At 36.8% G+C, this 24,859-nt stretch overlaps 2 long non-coding RNA genes across 2 annotated transcripts in view; both read right to left on the bottom strand.

Annotated features, from left to right (window-relative positions):
- Nucleotides 1-24,859, bottom strand: part of LOC139029686 (uncharacterized) — a 104,297-nt gene that overhangs the window by 40,991 nt on the left and 38,447 nt on the right. The gene's annotated exons all lie outside the window — the stretch shown is intronic.
- On the bottom strand, nt 11,372-15,436 carry LOC139039611 (uncharacterized). Its single transcript, XR_011492943.1, has 3 exons — nt 15,354-15,436; nt 15,002-15,197; nt 11,372-11,488 (listed from the first exon to the last, which is right to left on the bottom strand). It is a non-coding gene; the product is annotated as an uncharacterized lncRNA (long non-coding RNA).

Raw genomic sequence — 24,859 nt, 5'->3', positions numbered from 1 at the left:
GGACCAGTGAAGATAAAGAAGGATGGTTCTATTTTGAGTGTCATTTTTCTTAACCTTTAAAGCACTATTATTTAATTAGGGCAAAAGCAGTACTGATGAGATTCAAATTAAATTTGTGAAATAAGCAAAATAACTAAAGCAGTATCACATATGATATGCAAAATACCATCAACATGGTATAGATTCATGTGTGTTGAACTTTGGTTCCTCTGAAATGGATAAATGTTTTTGATGCTGAATATAACAGTTTTTCAAAAGGAATGACCAGAGGACATAAGCTGCTTCAGGAGTAATTTAGTTTTTCTGATGTGATCTTAATAGTCAAATAATTATATGTTGAAAATGTTAAACAAATTGTCTTTCAGCATGAAAAATCCCACACAGCAGTTATCTTTGATAGACAAATAAGTAAAGGATAAAATTAATTCAATGATATACTTAAATTCCACATATACACACCCACTCAAAATATCAAATATAATATGATAAACAACTGAAGTGTATATTGTGTAATTTAGGTAGTTTTAAATCCACAACTAGTAGCCTAATAATGTAAATGTTTTCATTAACCTATATTTCTAAGTTTACTTTGGAATTTGTTTGCCTTTGTTGTTATGTATTTGGGGAGCCAATGAAGTCTTAGTAGAATGTTGATACCTTATCTGCTCTCTTCAATAGCAACGGACAATTTTTTTCATGCACAGATGACAGACTGGAATTGCTTCTCTTTAGGTTATTATTGTTCTACTTAGATTTTTTTTTTTCAACAAGTCCATATTACCTGAAGAAGAAAGACCAAAATGATGAATTCTACATCTAAGGCCCCTCAGAATCTGCTACTAAACAACATTTCCTATCCTAATTTCCAAGTTTTTTCAGTTAATAGCTCAACATTCAAGCCAAATTGGAAGACATTGCATCTTTTGAGAACTTTAAATTTTCACAGCTTGGCAACTTTGATCCTGTGTTCTCTCATCCTGGAAATCAGTTACGCTCATCATTTTATGCCAAAACTCTTATCTATCTAGATTGCAGATAATAGCTCAAACAACACACCCTCCAAAAACCTTCAAATTGTAGAACTAAATAAAGTCTAATATTTAAAGAAATTATGAATAACTCTCTGAGTAATAGATTAATTTTCATACTTAAGTAGGCACTTGAGAAATCTATATGCAGGTCAGGAAGCAACAGTTAGAAGTGTATATGGTCCACAGACTTGCTCCAAATAGGAAAATAAGTACATCAAGGCTGTATATCGTCACCCTGCTTATAGAACTTATATGCAGTGTACATCATGAGAAACACTGGGCTGGATGAAGCACAAGCTAGAATCAAGATTGCCAGGAGAAATATCAATAACCTCAGATATGCAGATGACACTACCCTTATGGCATAAAGTGAAGAACAGCTAAGGAGCCTCTTGATGAAGGTGAAAGAGGAGAGTGAAAAAGTTGGCTTAAAGCTCAACATTCAGAAAACTAAGATCATGGCATCTTGTCCCATCACTTCATGGCAAATAGATGGGGAAACAATGGAAACAGTGGCAGACTTTATTTTTTTGGGCTCCAAAATCAGTGCAGATGGTGACTGCAGCCATGAAATTAAAAGACGCTTGCTCCTTGGAAGGAAAGTTATGACCAACCTAGACAGCATATTAAAAAGCACAGACATTACTTTGCCAACAAAGATCCATCTAGTCAAAGCTATGGTTTTTCCAGTAGTCATGTATGGATGTGAGAGTTGGACTATAAAGAAAGCTGAGTGCTGAAGAATTGATGCTTTTGAACTGGGTGTTGGAGAAGACTCTTAAGAGTCCCTTGGACTGCAAGGAGATCCAACCAGTTGATCCTAAAGGAAATCAGTCCTGACTATTCATTGGAAGGACTGATGCTGAAGCTGAAACTCCAATACTTTGGCCACCTGATGCGAAGAGCTGACTTGTTGGAAAAGACCCTGATGCTGGGAAAGATTGAAGGTGTGAGGAGAAGGGGACGACAGAGGATGAGATGGTTGGATGGCATCACTGACTCAATGGACGTGAGTTTGAGTAAACTCAGGCAGTTGGTGATGGACAGGGAGGCCTGGCATGCTGCTGTCCGTGGGATATCAAAGAGTCGGACACAACTGAGTGACTGAACTGAACTGAACTGACTGATGATTCTGTGTGGTCATGATTATAGTATTAATTGATGAGGTCCTGATTTTGCTATAGTGTGCTTTCTAATAAAAGATACACACTCAAACTTTGTCAGGAAGTTTACAGACACACACAGTGATAGAGGTAGAGTGAAATTTTAAATTTTCTCATTTTCGGTATAGATAGTTTAAATGAATAATTAAGAATATTTGTATTTTCCTTGCTCTGTATGATTTTATGTGATATTAGATGGTCTATCTTAGAAAACAGGTTTTAGTGTCATTCTTTTGGAGGGTTAGCAAGAAAGCCTGTGTCTACATCTGCAGTATAAATACCTTACTGCCATTTCACAGCTGATTTTTCCAGATACCATGGACATCATAATTTAGGCAACCAAGCTTTAGAAAAGGCTAAATTTTACTCTAATTACTCCTGTGGGCCTGTGACAGGCATGGGTACATTCTGGTGATACTGCACCTTGAAACAACTCAGAGGCTTTCACTTTGGCCAACATGGGCGATAATATCAACCTTGGTGTTTTCTTGAGACACAAATGTTACAACAATCTTAACACTAACTGGTATTCTAATAGTAAAAATTATATCTGATCTCAGCTTCCCAAATATAGATTTTCTAAAGTACAAAAGTGATAAGCACAAAAAATCAAGCTTATTAGAACTTAAAATTCTAAATTTTTTCCATATTAATATATGTCTGATATATATCACAAAAAAGATGAATTCCTTTCATATTCATACATTTTGCTGCATTCTATTTATTATTAAGGACTTCCCAAGTGGCTCAGTGGTAAAAGAATCCATCTGCCAAGGCAGGAGATGCAGGATGCACAGGTTTGATCCCTGGTTGGGAAGATCCTCCGGAGAAGGAAATGGCAACCCTCCCCAGTATTGTTGCTTGGAAAATCCCATGGACAGAGGAGCCTGGCAATCTATAGTCCATAGGATCTCCAAGAGTCAGAAACAACTGAGCACATCACACACACATTTATTATTAAGTGGGTCTAGTAATGCTAGTTAGGGCTTCCCAGGTGGCACCGGTGATAAAGATCCCACCTGCCAAACACAGGAGATGCAAGAGACGTATCTTTGATCCCTGGGTCAGGAAGAACCCCTGGAGGAGGGCATGGCAATCCACTCCAGTATTCTCGGGAAGATCCTCTGGAGGAGGGCATGATAACCTGCTCTAGTATTCTTGCCTGGAGAATCCCATGGAAAGAGGAGCCGGGGGGACACCGCCCATAGGGTAGCAAAGAGTCAGACACACCTGAAGTGACTTAGCATGCAGTGCTAGCTATGTCATCTGGCCAGAATTTCTAAAAGTTTGATTTATATACATTGAGGAACTATTTAAGTAAAGTTTGGTAGACAAGATCTTCAGACACATGTAGTTCAATAGTCAGGGAGTAGTCAGATACAACTAACTAAAATTTAAGTCACTGTCATCCAAAATAAAGAAACCATAATTAGTACTTTGGTAATACAAGTATCTTTGACATAGCACTAATTTGTTCTGTACATGATACTGCATCTAATACTTGGCAAAGTCTTTGCATCTTGGTATTTTCATACCTAAACTTTTTGTAAGCTTTCCTTGAGTATGCACAGATGCACACAGACACACACAAATGCACATACTTCATTTGGGGATATTTCTCTTCAATTTCATATCTGGTATATAATTCTACCCATTCAGTTACTCCACTGATAGATAACCCTAATTAGATATTTACATCCCACATGCTCCTTTATGTGACTTATCACTGTGTTCCCAGTATCTTCTACCTCGGTATCTGATACACAATAGATGATAAACTCTTAGCAAATGAGATAATCTGTCCCTTTTACATTATTTTTTCTTTTTTTAAATAATTCACCATCTCACCACTAGTAACTTACCACCTCAGTGCAAAACGAATGCCTCTCTAACCACTGAAACCTCGTCTTTTGTCCTTTCTCACCTTATCCATACTAGCAAATACTAATTTTAAGTTGAGAGTACTAACCACCACCTAGTGGCTAGGATGGGGAACTATATGGTTTGATATATGCTACCTGGCACCTTTTAAGAGATTTGGGAGGTCCACAGACTTGGAAATAGAGGTTATCAATGACAGCAGAAACAGTAAGCAAACCCCAGCAGAATCCAACCTAGGCTCTAGCTAGCCTTGCTCCTTGACCCTCTTGTCCTGGGTTTAGATCATTTAATCCCCCTTGAAGATGTCTGCATACAACAGTGTAATACCAGACTTCCCAGGTTCAAGTCTTATATCTCCCATTTACCCTCTGAATGATCTTAGACAAGCTATTTAATCTCCCTATGTAATAGTTGTCCTATCTATAAAACTGGGATAATAATATTACTATACGGGTCTTCATGATGGTTCTATCCACACTGAGGTTCTTTGACAAATAACTACAATAACTCATGTGAAGAAATTAACACAGTGCCTGGCACTTAATTACAGCTCAGTATTGAGTGTGGCTTTTTTAGTGAGCTAGTGCATCTGCCTGGCTGGAACTGAAACCACCCTTGATTGTACTCACTATACTCAGCGCAGTTTTTCTCCAATTCGGGTCCTGGTTTCCATTCTCTTCTTTGTCTGCACTGGTATCTGCTTCTGTCTTGCCCTGGCCCCAACCCTTTGTAAGTCCAGCGCTTGACTCCTCATGGTGATGGTGAAAAACAGGCCCATGCCCAGTCATGTCCGACTCTTTGAGACCCCATGGACTATAGCCTCCTAGGTTTCTCTGTCCAAGGAATTTTCCAGGCAGGAATACTAGAGTGGGTTGCCATTTCCTTCTCTAGGGAATCTTCCTGACCCAGGAATACGAACTGTGTCTCCTGTATTGCAGGCAGATTCTTCTCCACTGAGCCAAAGACAAACATCTCCTCCCCAAAATTATCTTTGCTGAGAAGATGTGTGCCTGCAGTGAAGTTCCTGTATTTTCCTTTCTATGACAATAGAGATAATTGCATCTTGGATTACTTCCTTGTTTGTTAGTTTCATTTTGATCACTTTTCCATTTTTATATACCTCTCATTGCTCACTCTGTTTCTTCAGATGAAAAAAAATCATCACCTCTTTCTACTACTCTTTTCTTCTGCAGTATTGTCATGAGGAATAACACAGATGTGGGTCTGTGGAACATTACGGGAACCAAGGAAAAAGAAAAGTTAAAAATGTTAAAGCAGACTTCCCTAATGGTCCAGTAATTAAGACTCTGTTCTTCTACTGCAAGGGGTACAGGTTTGATCCTGGTTGGGGAACTACGATCCCACATACCACGAGGTACAGCCAAAAAATAACAAAACAAACTTCCTTTAAAAAAAAGTTTTAACATAAAATTAGGTTTAAATCATATGCTATTAATCTCTAAAGACCTTGAAAATGTCCATAAATCCACCTAAAAACCTGCACAAACTTGCCATTTTCTAGCTTCTTATCTGACTGAAATACACTTTTCTTCAAGCTCCAATCTATGAAGAAATATTTTTAAACATTCCCTATATAATTTTATTGTGATAAACTGAAAACATTTTCTGTAAATGTTTATACTTCAAGCATATGTTTTATTTTATAAAGTGGGCATTTGTACCAATCCTGGAAACCTAACCACCACCATGAATATTGGTATCATAGGATAATGTAGGCCAAATGAATTTATGGTACTCAATTCGTTTCTAAGTTAGGAACTGGATATAAGAAGAAAGAATATGATATCCAAGTTGAATTATTCTGCTTGGCATGTCCTCCTGTTATCTAAGTTACTGAGTAATTTGATCTTAGTTGTTTTTTTTTTCCTTCTCCTCAGTGAAACAACTATGCTTTGAAATTTAAAGTAATCAGAACAGCATAATCAGATACATTTTACTCAGATTCCATCGAATATATCCTAAATATATTACCTAGTGATGACAGTCTTTTGTTCAGTGGGCTGTTCGCAGTATGTTGAGCAGTGGAAACATCACTCGTGGTGATATTATATTTCTCAGTAACAGGTCAGATGGTGGGAATTTCCTGGTTTGTTACACTCACTCAGGTAAGATAACTTGTTCTCGAATATTTGGATGAAGGTACAATCTCTTTGGATAACAGCAGCTGTATAGATATAAGGTCTCATTCAGTTGGTTCCATTCTCAGACTGGACATTCTTCTACAAATCAGGCTAAAAGGTGAAAGAATAGATGCCAGCCCCATTTCCTTCTGATTTTGGTCTGTCATGGTTCCCATATTTTCCCCTGGCTTTCTCCAAATGCACTGGCAAGTGACCCCAGAGTAGACACAGAGAAATCAGTCAGAGGTCTGCTCAGATCGCAATAGATAAGACTTGCCTACTTATAGTGCAGTCTTCTTGGCTTATGACTTTTACTTTTTAATACAATATAGAGTCTGAAGTTTTTTATTTTGTGATTTATTTATTATTTGATCCTAGATAAATCATTGAAATCATGAAAGGAAAGAAATCCTCGATGCTAGAACTAACAGAATCCTTGTGTTATACATGATGGCTATCAGAAATGGGTTTTAGTCATAAGGTTTCTGTAATGTTATATATTTTAAGTGTCAGAATCTTGCATCCAAGGTCCATACTGTAGAAATGTAAGAAGGAAACTGACACTTAAATGACTATTCTATTAATATCTAGTGTGGGTGGTGGGGTTGGGGGGTGGGGGGGGTGGTTCTAGGTTCTCCAGATTCTATCAGGTCTTATTAATTCACTGCCTAAAATTTGAAGATTTATTAAAAATGTTCTTCTTTCCTAAAATTACAAAAGGAAATGAGTTGATTTACCTGGAGATCTCTCATTACGCTTGGAGGAAAAATTTCTATTAAATTTACACCTGCTTTAGAAATATTTAAGTTCAAACACTCATGACACATGTGTTCATTCAAAGCAATTTTTTTTCTAATTGTCAAACTGTGCAAGTGTTAAAAGCAGGCTGAGTCTCACTCACAAGGAGGGAAATAGCACAAAAACATGTGATGGAACCAGACAATTATAAATCAACACAGAAGTAAGAAAAGGATAATATAAAGCAGTAATCTCAACACTGTATTCATTTTCAGAACACAAACTATAGAAGGAAAGTTAAGCTGTATCCAGGTCAACATTGGACCATGTGAGAATTTAAGGAAGCTGGCAGAGGGAATATAAGAAAAGGAGGTCATGAATTGTATGACAGTGCAACCAGGGAGTGAAATACAAAACCAACACGCTATGTGCAAGACAAGAATGAAAGAGTAGAGTAAGATTCCACTAATTAACATGGAGTCCCTCAAAATGAAGTTCCATTTGTCTCAGGACAACTAGAGATGTTCTCATTATAATCAAGAGAGAAGATATTTCATTACCTCAAATGTTGTAGATTACTTCTTACAATATAATATAAAGAAATTTTAATCTGCTGAATGTTCTGAAAAGTTTAGGTAGGTGAGGGTTCCTTACTATGCTATATAAAATCTAATACTTAGAAAACCAGACACAAATAGTTAATACTGGAGGTTAAATTTTAAGACATAAAACTAAATGCAAGAGAAATATTTTAGAACGTTGTGAAAGTTAAGGGAGCAATAAACAGCAATAATCAATCAAACAAATAGAACTCCTCCCAAGATGAAGCACACTGCCATTACTTTTCTGAGTGTGATAGTATTAACTGACTAACAATATATTTCTTCTAAACAGCTGATGAAAAAGTTACTTGTGATTCAGAGAGTTTTTCAGAACAGAAGCTAGTAAAAACTCTATTTCAATAGGAAGCGATATAAACATCCAGATGAGCTATTCTCATTAGAGCCCAGGGAAATGCAACATGTCATAAGAAAGTTCCCTAATTCTTATAAAAATAAATGGAAAAAAAATAAATAAAGTGCCACTATTTAAATACTGATTTCTCAACAGAAGTTATTTTCATGTTTCTTTTTGTAGAAGGCTTCCTTGAGGACATTTAATCCCCATTATCCTCACCATCCAACACCTAAAAGAGTAATTACTTCATCTTTGCTCCACCTTGAATCTATTTCTGTCCTTAACACTATTAACCATTATTACATAGTAACAACTATAAATGACACTTGTAACAAATGGGGAACTCCTTAGGACCAATGTTCATTAAATTTCTATAGGCTCATACACTGCCAGGCATCTATGAGGGATGTAAAAAACTATTAATAAATAAAAGTAGAAGTTTAAAGTTTTCTTAGAATTAACATTAGCTGTTTGGGGAAAGTATATTATATTCCTTTGTAGCATTTTGAACTTTTTCTTCTTATCCCTTACTATATTTGTCATGAAATAATTACCAATGCAAATAATTTTTAATGATTGCCTTCTCATCATATTAAGATGCACAAGAGCAGTGATGCAAACTGTCATGTCCATAGATGTGAATCTCCAGTTTCTAGAACAGCTTAATAGGAGTGCAGTAAATGAGTGAAGGTTTGAATAAAGGAACAAATGAAGACATGAATGCATATAATTGTTTAAACTACCTGCTGGCTTCCTTAATCAACTCTGATATGTATACATGTATATATATCTATAGATAGATAGATAGATAGATAGATATAAAAAATACATTATTTTGCCTGGGCCAATGACATGATTAGAGGGCTCAGCACAAAATGTAAATGTGAAGTCCTTTTTTCATAAACTGGGGGGAAAATTCCCTAAAATCGCTAAAATGGAACGCTTTTTCCTTTCTTCTGAAGTCTCTTAAATTGTCATGGTGTTTTTATTTCCTATTTAATGTCATTCTAAGTAAAGAAACAATTTAAGTTAAATTGTTATCCTAAATATTGCCATAATTTTATATTGTGCAGTGTCAGTTTTAAAGGCAAATGTAAAAACACTAACTCACGCAGAATCATTGAAATTACACAATTTCAGTTTTGTAAATTGTACATGCATATGCTTTTTGTTTTTTTATGTTATTCATTTATTTTTCATATGTTTTTTGATGTTGTCAGCACAAAGGATATTCTGCATAAAAATAACTCAACTGTTCTATTTCAGCTTTTAATATACATACTCTCCCATACTATTTGTGGCTTACCCATGAGCAAGGAAGGACAGAGAAGAAAAGGAAATATATGTTACCCTACCTTTCCTTTCCCTTCTGTAACAGCAACTTTCATTGCATGTTTGTCTTGTATCTGCTTTAAGTCTTTCTGAACTCCAACAAACTGTGAATCCAATGGAAGTCTGCATGGATGGGACATCCGGTAGGCTTTAAGCAAATGGGATGGTGAGGAATAGTGCCCACACTTACTGCTTGCAGCTTCTCTGCTCATGTGCACACTCCACTGTTTCATCAAACTCCACTTACAAACGCAAGTTCTCAGATAAAAAGAGTAAGAACTGAAGGTGCACAAGAGGGCATTAATCCAAACACAGGGCATTTCTGAGGGCAAAGCCTCGTGTGACCTGCACAGGTCATATGCCCATGAAGCCAGCCCTGTCTGGTGCCCCTGTTCACCTTTAGACAACAACTCAGCCATCAAAATTGGCTTGGAATTGTCACTAGCATCAGAAGACAAGTGACTTAAGTTTTGCTGTATCTGGATAGTTGATTAGTTTGCATCAAAAAACAATGTTATCTTTTAGACTGTGGACAGGAAAGCTAATAGAAAGAAAGAAAAGGAAGTCGCTCAGTCGTATCTCACTCTTTGCCACCCCATGGACTGTAGCCTACCAGGCTCCTTTGCCCATGGGATTTTCCAGGCAAGAGCACTGGAGTGGTTGCCATTTCCTCCTCCAGGGGATCTTCCCAACCCAGGGATTGAACCCAGGTCTCCCACATTGCAGGCAGATGCTTTTACCATCTTAGCCACCAAGGAAGCCAAAGCTAACAGGGTGATTGACCAAAATTTCATGAATTTTATTTAAACTTATATAGACACTGTTTGTGGGAATACAGTCAGACAAAGGCCTCTATTACAGAGATGCTACATATCTGAAGTAAAAAATGGTTTTCAAGCCATGAGATGGCCCTCCACTAGTGGATCTTAAAATCGAATTACTGGATTTAAAAAAAATAAATAAAATTACTGGATTTTAAAGACAATTTTTTAAAATAATGAAATAGACTAGGCAAGAGTAGAAAAGATTAAACATCTGCAAATATATGGATAATTTTATAAAAATTTTATTTCATATAAACATATAATATATACTATATATATATAGTATATACATATACATATACATGTATATGAATGAAAGTAATAGATTGCAAAATAAGATATTTCTTACTGTGGGTCATCATTAAAAAATCTGTTGTCCTAAAATCTGTGTCCTCCAATGAAGTCTATAGTTTCTAAACTATCCAAACATCTTTCCATATTATAAAAAATTTAATTTCAAAAGAGGAAAAGCAAGTGCATAAAAGAAATCTGAAATTTACTTTCTACAAAATGTTGTCTTTTCAAGCTCAGATTTTTGTAAATGATTATGTTCTCAAGGATTTGTAGACAATGTACCTAGCCATTCTAACCCTTGCAACATCTATCAGAGACTAGGCATTCAAAAGTAAAGAAAGAAAAAAAATATACCTATTCACTTTAATTATGTCATCATAATTTAATTATGATGACATAATTAAAGTGAGTCATCTCACTCAGAGTCATCTCTAAAGTGAACACTACCACCCTGTCTTATAGATGGGGAAGGTGAAACTCGGAGCATTTAAGGAATTTTCCCGGTCACATATCTTATTAGTGGCAAAATGAGACTTGGAACCTAGGCTGTCTATGTCAAAGTCCAGCATTTAAGTCTCCTGAGGTGCTATAATCTTATAAAAATGTTGAAAAATTAAAATTAAAAAGGGAAATAATGTAACTGATGCACAAAAATCAAGGCTTGATTGTGTTACAGTCTAGTGAAATATAATTTAATTTTGGACTCTATTTTCCCACTGAACCATACCGTAACTAATAGGTAATATTCTTTTGTGAATCAGAGTCTCAGCATTTGCATTTTCTTGTGGTTACATTATAAGAAATAATGTGCAATGTTTTGATTTCTTTGTACCCACAATCTAAGCTATTCAAAAACAACAAAATTCCACAAAGAAGGAGGAAAAAATAAATTTTAGAGAATTTTGGAAAGAACAGTATCAACTTTTTATAGCAATCATAAGAAAATCATCTACATTCGTATCAAATATCAGGTTTCCAGCTCAGGAAAAGAAAACTGCAGTACCTGCCATTTTAAATTACTCCTTGTCATGTTTTTATTTCTCCTCCTCCCCTGGGATGTTAATGTCTTGAAGAAATATGTGTGCACTCTGAAAATATTTCCTGAAGTCAGTGGATTCCATATGTTCCTAAGGAAACAAATTATTCACTCCATGGGTCATTCCTGGTGACATTCAGGTCTTCTAATCAGTACATTTAGGCCCTATGTACTTCGTATTTTCAGAGCTCTCTAATGTAGACCTACATAGAACTTAAGAAATATCCTTGACTCAAATACTACCTTAACCTAAAAGAACACACATGAAACACACTCTCTTTCATACATACTTATACACACAAGCACACATACAAAGCTGCACAAATACGTATTGTCTATAGTTCGACAATAATGGATATTGGAGTTTTTGGATAATGGTTTTTGAAAATGAAAACAGCTATTGGGACTTCCCCGGTGGTCCAGGGACTAAGACTTTGCACTCCCAATGCAGGGGGCCAGGGTTCGACCCCTGGTCAGGGAACTGGATTCCATATGCTACAACTAAAGATCCCACATGCTGTAACCAAGACCAAGTGCAACCAAATGAATCAATAAAATATTTTTTAAAATAGCTATTCATATTTTGAACTAAAATAAATGATAATCCCAAAAGCAAAGTCAGAAATAAACAAGAAAATATACTCAATATCTTCAGTTCATAAATAAAATTGATCATAGAGAAGAAGACAAAAATAATGAATTATAAGAGACTAATTTTGTTTGATTTGTGGGACTTTTCATTTTTTTATTTTGTTTTGTTTTTCACAAAGTGAAGAGCAAGAATTGGAGTGTGACTTTTGCTTTCCCTTGAATGACAACAAGAGGTGCTGTTCTTGAAATACTTTCTTCATTTGGTTTCAGGGCACTGGTATCTTTCTGGTCTCAAAAATCTATAATGTTTTGCATATAGGGTTATCATTACCATCTTTCTAAATTCCATATATATGTGTTAGTATGCTGTAATGTTCTTTATCTTTCTGGCTTACTTCGCTCTGTATAATGGGCTCCAGTTTCATCCATCTCATTAGAACTGATTCAAATGAATTCTTTTTAACGGCTGAGTAATATTCCATGGTGTATATGTACCACAGCTTCCTCATCCATTCGTCTGCTGATGGGCATCTAGGTTGCTACCATGTCCTGGCTATTATAAACAGTGCTGTGATGAACATTGGGGTGCACGTGTCTCTTTCAGATCTGGTTTCCTCAGTGTGTATGCCCAGGATTGGGATTGCTGGGTCATATGGCAGTTCTATTTCCAGTTTTTTAAGAAATCTCCACACTGTTCTCCATAGTGGCTGTATTAGTTTGCATTCCCACCAACAGTGTAAGAGGGTTCCCTTTTCTCCACACCCTCTCCAGCATTTATTGGTAATGATAACCCTATATTCAAAACAGAAAAAGAGACACAGATGTACAGAACAGACTTTTGGACTCTGTGGGAGAAGGCGAGGGTGGGATGTTTCGAGAGAACTGCATGTATATTATCTATACTGAAACAGATCACCAGCCCAGGTTGGATGCATGAGACAAGTGCTCGGGCCTGGTGCACTGGGAAGACCCAGAGGAATCGGGTGGAGAGGGAGGTGGGAGGGGGGATCGGGATGGGGAATACATGTAACTCCATGGCTGAGTCATGTCAATGTATGACAAAACCCACTGCAATGTTGTGAAGTAATTAGCTTCCAACTAATAAAAATAAATGAAAAAAAAATCTATAATGACTACTCTTTTCTGACTCTAATGTTAGGACTGCCCCAGAGTATTTTATTGGTCTTTTTCTTTGTCATCCTTAGAAAGTTCAATACTATCTCAGGCTTCAATTGTCATCAGTATGCCAAGAACTCCCAAATATATATCTTATTCGTTTATTGTGCATATATTTGTTGACTGCTTATATATCCCATAAAGTTGTACTATTTAGTTGGAACAAAATAGCCATTGCCATCTTGCAACTTAACATCAAGTACTGAAGACATTTATTTAATATGCAAATACCCACAAAATGTAATCAAAGAACCATACATAATACCAGAAAGAAAGAAAAAAAAAAAAAAAACAGGACAAAAAGTAAGAGAATAACAGGAGGAGAAAGTTCATGAGGTAGTCATAATTAAGTTGAGATCTAAAGGATAAGAAAATCTAGTCTAGCAAAGAGCTAGGAGGAAACTGTTTAAGGGTTTCTGGCATGGAATCCCTTATATCCTGATTTCTCTCTGAGCTGTGAACACATTCCAAAATTTGCCCAATAGACAAACACTGGCATATGTAACTTCCTTGATTTTAAGATGTATATAAATGAACTCTCTAATTTCCAAGCAACTTCAGTTGTTTCTCCTCCCAGCTATTTCTGTCTTGGTTAATGGCACAAGCATTCACCCAAGCTGAACACCTCACAAGAGCCTCACAAGAATCTTTCTTGTACCTCATGTTTTACATAAATCATTCATCAAATTCTATAGATTTCACTCCACACAGAAGGTGCTTGACAAGTATTTTTTTTGTAAATACATGAATGAATCAGTAAACCAATGACTAAAAATCTTTGGGCTTCTGCCTACTGATGAGAAATTTTTAAGTGCCACCACTTAAACTACTTTAATCACCAAGTACCTGCTTCTTCTTCATTTAGAATGTATACTCTGTCTTTCAAAGGAACTTTCAAACTACTTTTTGTTGAACATATCACATTACTGCAAAATTGGGGAGAAAAACTAGTTCCTATCTTTCCACTGATCTTACTCAGTCTAAAATCAGTTCTTGATAAAGAGGATTTGATAGAGGCCACATCTTTATATTAGGAAGTATTGTTCTTGGGGAAGAGCATCAAAAAAGGGGGGAATAATGCTCATCTTTTGGGGCTTCCCCGGTAGCTCAGATGGTAAAGCATCTGCCTGCAATGCGGGAGACCCTGGTTCGATCCCTGGGTTGGGAAGATCCCCTGGAGGAGGAAATGGCAACCCGCTCCAGTACTCTTGCCTGGAAACTTCCATGGACTGAGGGGCCTGGTAGGCTACAGTTCATGGGTGGCAAAGAGTCAGACACGACTGAGTGACTTCACTTTCACTTTCTTTTCTTCATCTTTTACAATTTATACAAACAGCTCACATATTTATATTTCTGCCCATGCCTCTTCTCTGAATTACTCATCCATAGACATATATTCAACTGCCTACTTGCAATTTCTACTTAGATGTCCAAATAACTTCCTGAACATATATATCTGAAACGAGCCCCTGATATGCCTCCTCAAACTGCTTCTCCAACAGTCTTCATTATCTGTGTTGATAACAGCTCCATCCTTCCAGTTGCTCAAGACAAAAACTTTCTTGACCCGTCATTCTTAACCCTTCTCTTTTCTTATATCCCACAGTCAATCTTTCTGAAAATCTTGTTGGCTGTACCTTGTAAGTAGATCCAGAATCTGAACAGTTATCACCACCCTCACCCCTACAGCTGCCCTAAATCAACATTATCTCTCTTTGATTATTGCAAAATCTTCCCAAGGGTTTCTCTTTTTACACTTGCTTCCCTGCAGTACTTTCTCAAAACAGCAATCAGAATAATATATTTTGCTCAAAACTCTTGAATGGTGCCATCTTACCTGGAAAAAAAGAGAAAAGGCAGGGGTGGAGATTTTTCCTTTGTCTTCATTTGTGTCTGTCTTCATTATTCTTGATTTGGCTGAAACATTTTAATCTGTTGATCAACTTCTGCCTGAAAAAAACTCCCTTGTTTTTTAAAAGACTGCATCAACTCCTTTCTATTCCTTTCCTTCATCATGGTACTTTCTTGATCTCCTTTGGAAGGATCATGATTTGAAGAAAGAGAGGGGGGAGAAGGGGAAGAAAGAGGCAAGGAAAAGCTTCTGAATAAGAAAACCCACTTTCAAATAAGACTCTACTTCTTTCAAATAAGACTTCTCTTCTTCTACAAGGCCTTATGCCAATTATTACCTTGTTTTTAACTTTCTTCATCTGTATATTTAAACTGAAAATATGGAGCTAGTAAGATTCTTGTGAGCATTAAATAGATAATATAACTGATTACCTATATCCCCTATGACATGACCAGGTTGAATGTCACAATGTCCTGCATTCTGGTTTAACTCAGTCACCACTGGCAGACCAGTCTCCCTCTACGTCAACTTAGACTTATCTCCCTCCCAAATCTAACTCAAGCTTCCACACCTTGTCAACACTCTCCACTCGAGAACTGTGCCCCTCGGAATTCATGGTTTGTCATCATCAGTGAACCCAATTCTCAACCTCTTCTATACCAATCCTCTTTATCATCAGATTCAGTTTACCTTGCAAATTCCTCCACATTCCTTGCATTTTCTTCCACCCACAGGAATGAGGTAGATATTCCCTCTGCCTTTTATTGCCACTTCCAACTTCCACAAAAGCTTCCAGCTACTTCCAAGTACATGCTATCAGACTCTGATATGTGATAAACCTTCCCTGTTTTGATGCCTATCATCATCCAGGTTGCTTCCTCTCCTTCATCGTTCCCTTCACCACCAGCTCTGTATTAATATTCTGGGAATTTCAATGCCTGTCTAATACGTGGTGACTTGGTTCACTGACATCCTACTCATCCTATGCTGTTCTTCTACCACAGCCTTAAACCAAGCTAAACTATGCAATGTTTCCCAAATACGCCCTGTGTTTTCCAGTCGAGGAATAATTGCTTAAGCTCTTTGTGTCTGTAATGGAGCACTATCCTTCTCTTTTTCTATCTAGAAATTCTCTACTCATCACTCATTGCCTACCCTTAATGACATTTTTCCTCATGCAGCTTTTCTTAATCATTTGGTTGTGAATTTTCTTTTCTTAAAATCTTGTGTCATTTTTATTAAAGTTAGTTTTTAATTATACTCTTTTGTATTCTTGCTTTATCTTCCTATGTCTTATGCAGATATTTGCTTTACAGTAAGCCCTTAGATGGGGTTTCCCGGGCAGCACTAGTGATAAAGAAGCTGCCTGTCAATGCAGGAGACATAAGAGATGTGGGTTTGATCCCTAGGTTCGGGAAGATTCCCTGAAGGAGGGCATGGCAATCCACTCCAGTATTCTTGTCTGGAGAAGCCCATGGACAGAGAAGCCTGGTGGGCTACAGTCCATAGAGTCACAAAGAGTCAGACTAAAGCAACTTAGCATGCACTCTTGCAAGCCCTTAGATAGCAGGAATTAGTTCTTACCCATGATGGCATTACTTGATACACCTAATTCAAACATTTTCCTAAGTTTATGTTCAAGAACCCTTGTTTAGTTGGAGAATTACAGTTTCTTCATGATAGTTAATAACTTAAATGTTTTTTTTATCTCAATAAGCTGCTGGTTTCCATAAAGAAGATAGAGTCAGGAAAAAGCTAGAGCATCATCTTTTTCAGATTCTGGTTGCCTACAACAGTGTTTTTATATTAAAACAATTTTTGCTGAATAAATGAATTGTTCTATCTTCATAGGTCATGTTTTCCCATTCACAATAAGCAAGGCAGACCTGTGCAAGAGGCAAACAATATGCAAAAGTCTTGCAAGAAAAACAATAAACCTGAGTGAAAGTAGTGGCAATTCTCTAAAATTATGATTCAAAACTTGATCAGTTATAAGAATCATCTTCAGAATATGTAAATGTCTACAAAAGTGTAAATGTCTAAGCCCCAAACATACTAATTAAAATCTTAGCAAGTAAAACCACTGTCCAAATAACTTGCAATCTAGGGCTGAGACAATTTTGGAAACATCTCTTGTAGGAGACGTGACTGATAGCTGGTTCCATTTCTTACTAGTAGATATAATCTCTACACCCCATCCAAGGTATTTATATATAACATATTTTTTAAAAATCTGAATATTTGCAATCTGTACATTGAATAAACATTTAGGAAATATAATTGAGGATTCTCCAGGCCAGAATACTGGAGTGGGTAGCCTTTCCCTCCTCCAGCGTATCTTCCAGACCAAGGAATTGAACCAGGGTCTCCTGCATTGCAAGAGGATTCTTTACCAACTGAGCTATGAGAGAAGCTCAGTTATTTGTAACATGCTTTCAAAAATCTGAGTGTTTGTAATCTGTGCACTGAATGAACATTTAGGAAATATAATTGAGGAAGAATAACTAAATTTGCAGTTAAGTGATAATTATAAGTAATTCAAAAATGAAAAATTTAATGTGGTTCTGCTTCATTTAAAATAGATTTGGATAATATTTAAAATGCTGAATGTCCCTGGTGGTTCAGAATCTGCCTACCAATGAAGGGGCACAGCTTTGATTCCTGGTCTGGGAAGATCCCACTTGCCATGGAGCAACCAAGCCCATACACCACAACTACTGAACCTGTGCTCTAGATCCAGCAAGCTGCAACTACTGAGCCGGTGTGCTCCTGAAACCTGAGCACCCTAGAGCCTGTGCTCCACAAAAAGAGATGCCCATGCACCTCAACTAGAGAGTAGCCCCCACTCACTGCAACTAGAGAAAGCCAAGCACAGCAACCAAGATCCAGTGCAGCCAAAAATAAATAAATATTTTTTAAAATGCAAATTTAGTATATTTCAAAAAAATTCCAAATATTTCCCAAAAATTTCCAAAAAAAGATTTCCAACCTAGTGTTTCTCTGGAGATTTGCTGAATACAAAAAGACTAGGAAATGTTAGTTAGTATGTATTTTATATTGTCTTTTCTTGGCTTGTCAAGTATAATTGTGTCATATGAACAAGTCCAAGCCAAGCAGAGATAATTTAGCAATGTAAAATAACATGACAGCTAAGGAAGATTATGTCCAGTTACGTAAGACAGCCAATTGGAATTTCTGTTTGTCATTCGTGGAACTAATCACAGTGGAATAACACTAACTTTTACTTAGCTAATCCACATCTCCTCTATTTTCAGAGAAAACTGAGCACCACACCTTGTTCTCAGAAAAGATTTAATAACCAAGAACTGAAGTGAGGTTGAAATGTCAAGTTGTATTTCTCATATTAAAATTAAAAGCGGTTGGCAAGGAGCAAAAACACTGGACATTGTTGACTCAACTGATCTAAGTTCTTGTGTGAATTCTACCCGTGAATTGCTGCAGGGAAAATGAAAGCTGTTTCAAATACTGCCAGTATATTTTTATTTAAATATCAATTAATAATGATAATAAAGACAAAAGTAAAACTTTGTTTCATATGTGATAGACATTGGAAACTCTGACCTACAAAGATAGAACAGAAGTTATTCATTCAACAAAAATAATTTGAGCATTAAATGGTTGACCCTCCAGCACTTTGGATTCATGGTCTAACAGAGAAGAGATGAGCAATGAATATTTTATTAAACATCTATTGTGTAGTCATCTAACATGGGATGAGTTCTTGGTAGGCTTTTTTAGCCATAAAAAACTTGGAAGAAAGAGAGCAATTTAGCTAGGTTTGAATATTAAATGAAGATAATGAGGCATCAGAAAGTATTCTAAAAAAATGTTCTGAAGTAATAAACACCATATTTGCAATCACAAGACTTTGAGTTCATTGAGAGTCATGTGATTCTTAAAAGCCACTTAGCCTTTCTAAAACAAGTTTCTCATGTTAGAAATGAGGAAAACAATATCTACCTATCTCTCATGATTATTGGAAGGATTAATAATAACTGCAGAAGAGCTTTGAAAGATGCAAAGAGCCAGGAAAATGCTTTGGATGATTTTAGCTGGAGAATTGATGTGACTGGAAGACTCAAATTCCTTGGGAGTCAACTGTTTGGAAGATGGAAATTGACAGTAAGAAACTCAACTTGGTTGAAGTAAAGACTTTTGGGAAGTAACGTAAAATCAAGTCAGATAGGCAGAATTAGGGTCAAATGATTTTGCTTGCAATCTTGAAAAGCTGTCTGGAGTTGTTTTAGTAAGCAATGTTAAAGCACTCTAAGGTCTTGAAGTTGAGGGGAAAGGGGGCAAGTCCAATCTGAATTATTTTCTGACAAAGCTACGCAGATGGCTCAAAAGAGGGAAAACATATCAAATAGTGAAAAACTGCCACATTTTAGAAATTATTTCCTAGTGATCTGTGCTAGAATATTGTCTCTGATAATGAAAAAGAAGAGCTGTGTAATGACAGAATCAACTTGGCAGAGTAGCTGACATGTTGTGAAAGCATGATATTCCAATAGGATACCCAAGATTCCACACTGTTGTTGGGTCATGAATACAAATGGAATATAATAATATTACTTTAAACTTTCAAGGAAGTAGGGAAGCAGAGAGGCAGAGGACTGCCAAAATGACAAAGTTTGTTTTAATCACATTGATATACTGTTAAAAATGAATGCAAAATTTGAGTATAATAGGAATATGGAAACCATGAGTATAGAATTGATAATGGAAATGCTAAGAAATTTGATTCATACATATGAGGAAGAAGAGCATAGGATATTCATATATATAAGGGAGCTGGTAAAAATGAGAATGCTTAAGAACTAGCAAGAAACAAGAGGCAGCAAGTAAAGTTATAACTCTTTTATCTTAGCCATTTAAAACTTTCAATATTAAAATTAAAATATTAATAATTAATACAACCTTTAGCGGTATTAAGACCACAAATTGTAATGCTATTGAGTATTTGTAGACAAAGTGAAAACAGGAAATTAAAGAAAGATGTTCCCAAGAGGGACTGCAAGATGAGACCAATTTTTTCATTTTGTTTAAGATATAAACACTTCCTATTCCTCTCTCTCTTTCCTACTAAGTAATTTTTATTTTTTCATAATGGTACCTCAAAGTATGAGGGGGCATTTGAAGAAGGGAAAAAAACAGGCATTGACACCCTCTTTAGCAGAGTGGGACAAATCTCCAATAAGCTTGGGGAGCATTGCTGATTGTGGAGGTCAGAAGACCTGAGGAACTTGGTGAGGTGGAACTCTGAACTCTTTTATAGTGGATCAGGCAGTTAAGTAGGAAAGGAACTAATTTTTATAGAATGCTCATTAGATAGCCAGAATCATTTTAGCTGTTTTCCATATTCTTGGACTCCCCTTGTGGCTCACCTGGTAAAGAATCTGCCTGCAGTGCGGCAGACCTGGGTTAGATCCCTGGGTTGGGAACATCCCCTGAGAAAGGAAAGGCAACCCACCACAGTATTCTGGCCTGGAGAATTCCATGGACTGTATAGTCCATGGGGTCGCAAAGAGTCGGACACAACTGAGCGACCTTCACTTTCACTTTCAGTGAGCCAGAGAGTGCTATCCTCATTCACAGAATAGCCTCACAGAAGTCAATTTTACAAAAACCAAATATTGAGTAAGTAGCAAGCATAGGGATTTAAATGTGATTAAGTCTGACTCCAAAGCTTGTTATCACTCTCTCTATTCCATTTTCTCTTTATCCATAAGATGAAATGACTGGATTAGATATTCTCTAAAACCCCTTCCAATTCTAACATTCTCTGCATCTCCATCGCGTAACCACTTCACTGGACAACTCAATTTATTTTTTCCTTGCTGGCAAAGCAAGCTTTTGTTTGTTTGTTTATTTATTTATTTATTTATTTATTTATTTCAAAGCAAGGTTTTAAAATGATTTCTTTGACTGGTACTATGAGGGCGTGAGGGCTTCCCAGCTGGCTCTAGTGATAAAGAACTCACCTCCAATGCAGGAAACACAAGAGACATGGGTTTGATACCTGTGTCAGGAAGGTCCCCTGGAAGAGGACACAGCAACTCACTCCAGTATTCTTGCCTGGAGAATTCCACTGACAGGGCAGCTTGACAGGCTACAGTCCATAGGGTGCCAAAGAGTCAGACAGATCTAAAGAGACAGCACGCACGCCTGAGTGCCTGATCTTCCTTAACTTGTGTTTCTTTCATTTACAAATGAATCCTTTATTTAGTATATGAAAGTGAAAGAAAGTGTGAGTCATTTAGTCATTTCCGACCCCATAGACTGTAGCCTGCCAGTTTCCTCTATCCATGGAATTCTCCAGGCAAGAATATTGGATTGGACTGCCATTCTCTTCTCCAGGGGATCTTCCTGACTCAAGGACTGAACCTGGGTCTTCTGCATTACAGACATTCTTTACCACCCAAGTCACCAGGGAAGCCCTATTTAGTATATATGTCATATTTAATTTTGTAAAAATTCCCTATCTGAATCTTTGCCTGTTCTTTGAAAAGTACTAGCAGGTTAGACATTAAATGAGAAATGATTCAGATGGTAACGAATATATGTTGGGAAATTCAGGTGTTATTTTCTCTTTTATTTACTCCATTGGTGTAGAATACTCAAAGTGTGCTTTAAGAGTTCTGCATTCTGCAGGAAAATTTCTAAAACATCTACAGAAATGTGGAGCTTGAATAAAGTTGAGATTCTACCTTAATCATTTCATTTTATAGGTGGAATAACCAAGGCCCAGAAAAGCAATAGAGTATTCAGTAAACACATGGGCTTTGGAATGATACAGCTAAGACTAAATCTTGGCTTCTAACAGCAATGGTTTCTCAGACTCAGTCTTGGTCTAATTCTCAGATAATTATCTATAAAATGAGGATAATTTTAGTATCTACCTGATAGAGTAGTTGAGATGATTACATAATTTAATATATGTAAAGACATAGTGCCTGACCTAGGATAACTGCTCAGTTAAAAGTTTTTGTTATTCCTACTATCACCTTCATTATCAACAACACTGTCAATAGCAGCAGCAGCAGCCTTGTTATTCAGGGCTAGTCAGAGGCAAAGCTCAAACCTAGGCCTCATGAATCCTATCTCATTATTCTTCCACTTGAGTTTCAAGGTACTCTGCAGAATTCTAAGTTAATAATATTGCACAAAACTGCTTAGAAAATGCCTTCTTTTTGGATACCTCTCTCAACACTGGCAATTCTGTTTCAGTAAACATCACCATATATGTACTTTCCCCATCCCTGCCCTGACCATGGCCAATTAGGATGAATGTCCTGATAAAAAGCAATAACAAATAAATCTTCATCACAAGTGCAAATAGCAATATTAGAGAGCTGAGACAATGAAATGCATAACCAGTGAGTGACAACTTGAAGTTGATATTTTTCATCAGTCTGGCTGGCTGTGGCACAACTGTTGTCTAATTGTCCCACATTCTTCAGATGGTAGAATCTTTGCATAGAGCTATTTTGTTTTCAGAAAAGTTTTCAACTCATATCTTCCCATTTGAATCTCATTATTCCACTTTACAAGTGAGGATAGTGAAGCTGAGAAGTGACTTGCTGTATATCACCATATGTGAAATAGATGACCTGTCCAAGTTCAATGCATGCAACAGGGCACTCAAAGCTGGTGCACTGGAAAAACCCTGAGGGATGGGATGGGGAAGGAGGTGGGAGGGGGGTTCAGGATGCGGGACACATGTACACCCATGTGATTCATGTCAATGTATGGCAAAAATCACTACAATATTGTAAAGTAATTAGCCTCCAATTAACATAAATAAATAATTTTTTTAAGTGACTTGTTCTAGGTGATCCAGTTGGTAAGCAGCTGAGCCTTCACTGAAACCCTGAAATTCTGCTGCAAGTGCATATATGCCCTTCAATTAGACAGTACTCTCCCTTTAGCTTGATTTCTTACATAGACAATTATTTACCAGACCATCAAAACGAGAGACTTCCCCAGTGGCTCAGCGGTAAAGAATCTGCCAGCAATGCAGGAGCCACAGGAGACACGGGTGTGATCCCTGGGTTGGGAAGACTCCCTGGAGAAGGAAATGGCAACCCACTCCAGTATTCTTGCCTGGAGAATCCCATGGACAGAGGAGCCTGGTGGACTATAGTCTGTGGGGGGTCTCAAAAAGTTGAACATGACTGAAGCAACTTAGCATGCACACAAAATGGGATTTGTATTTTCAGACCAGGTCTCAAGTACTGAGTTGCCAAGCGCATTCTTAGAGTAACAGAAAGATACTAGCATCCTACAAAATAAGTTAAGTCTTAAACAGAAAGAAACATTAGTATGGTTTTCTGAGGGGTGCATCTAGCTGCACTCCTTCCAGACAGAACTAGATACCTGTGAAGATAAAGCTATGAATCTTTCTTTAAAGCCTGGAAACAAACATAGTAACCTTTCCAATGAAAAAAAAAAAAAAGAAAAAGAAACTTAACAGAGCAAGCAAGCAATGGCCATCTTTCTAAGTTGTTATCAAGACTTCTGTGCAACATCTGATTCTGGACTCTGTCATTGCCCAAAGCCAAGAAATAAAGAGACAGTGGGAGTCAAGTCCTTTGTAGAAATTAGTGGAGCTGCTGGGGGCTTTGTTCCCTTCCTTCTGCCAAATGGGATGGGACTCTGGCAGCAAAACTTTATAAATCACGAAAACAGTTCTAAGGGCCAAGAAATTACTTCATAAGGGAGAGGGAAGGCGATAGAGAAGGAGGTGCTGGATCCCTGGAGCAATCAACTTACACGCTGTGATATGAAGTTTGATTATCTTTATCTGATTTTTATTACTTCAAACACTCTTGGTCACCAAATACCTTGCATTTTTAGGATCTCTAATTCACTTTTCAACCTGGTGACCTGTCTCTATATCCTGGGTATGTGTTCAATTTTCCCCAACCCATTCAGTTTGCAATACCTCCACAATCCTTGAGGGTATTATCTTGACTTTTGTTAACTGGCATTGGTTTTCATTTTTTATTCTTTGATTCCAATTCATTTTTCAATATGAAGCTAAAACAATCACAGCAGGTTATCATGGGGAAAATGCTGAATTTAATGTAGGGAGACTTGAATTGAGGTCCTGGTTTTGTCATTAATTGTATGACTGTGTTAAGCTTAATTGTATCAAGCTATCTTTAACCCTCAGGAGCTCAGTTTTCTCCTTCATTCAAGGGGGAAAAAATGTTTCTTTCTAATTTCTAAGGCATTAGTACATTCTATAATTCTACAAATTTCTGAGTTCCAAATAATCCATAGAAATTTCTATGTAGCCAAACACTGAGGCAGTATTTCTAAGTAAAACAGACTCTCCTCCCAGTCCAGTAGATTAGAAGAATTTATAGGCTACAGCACATATAGCTAAGGCCACATTTTATTCCAAAATATTTCTGCCCAGGTAAATTAAATAAGCAGACATTAGAGCAGTTAAGATTTTATGTATTTGTTCATATCTTGTTTTAATCTGTAACTTTAAAATATATATAATATGGAAATATTAACATTGAAAAATTAAAATAAGGAAAATTCAAATTGAATAGAAGATCAAGACCATAATGGTAGACAGAAAACAGTGTGTGTGGATTGACAAGGTCTTTAATTGTTATTAACACTGATCTTCATGTCAATCCTCACTGTATGTTTTCCCCTTACTTAAAGATCACAAACTTTTGTATGAGGCAACGAAGTTAATGTTTATAATTTCTGAAGTCAAATATTTTTAAATATCTGTGGTCTTTCCTTATAAAATATCTATCTTGTTTTGAAAAAACTCTGTCTCACACCACATTTCACAGG

This window comes from Odocoileus virginianus, chromosome 19 (assembly GCF_023699985.2).
Source record: "Odocoileus virginianus isolate 20LAN1187 ecotype Illinois chromosome 19, Ovbor_1.2, whole genome shotgun sequence".
Classification (NCBI taxonomy): domain Eukaryota; kingdom Metazoa; phylum Chordata; class Mammalia; order Artiodactyla; family Cervidae; genus Odocoileus; species Odocoileus virginianus.
This window is presented reverse-complemented; position numbering and strand designations above follow the sequence as displayed.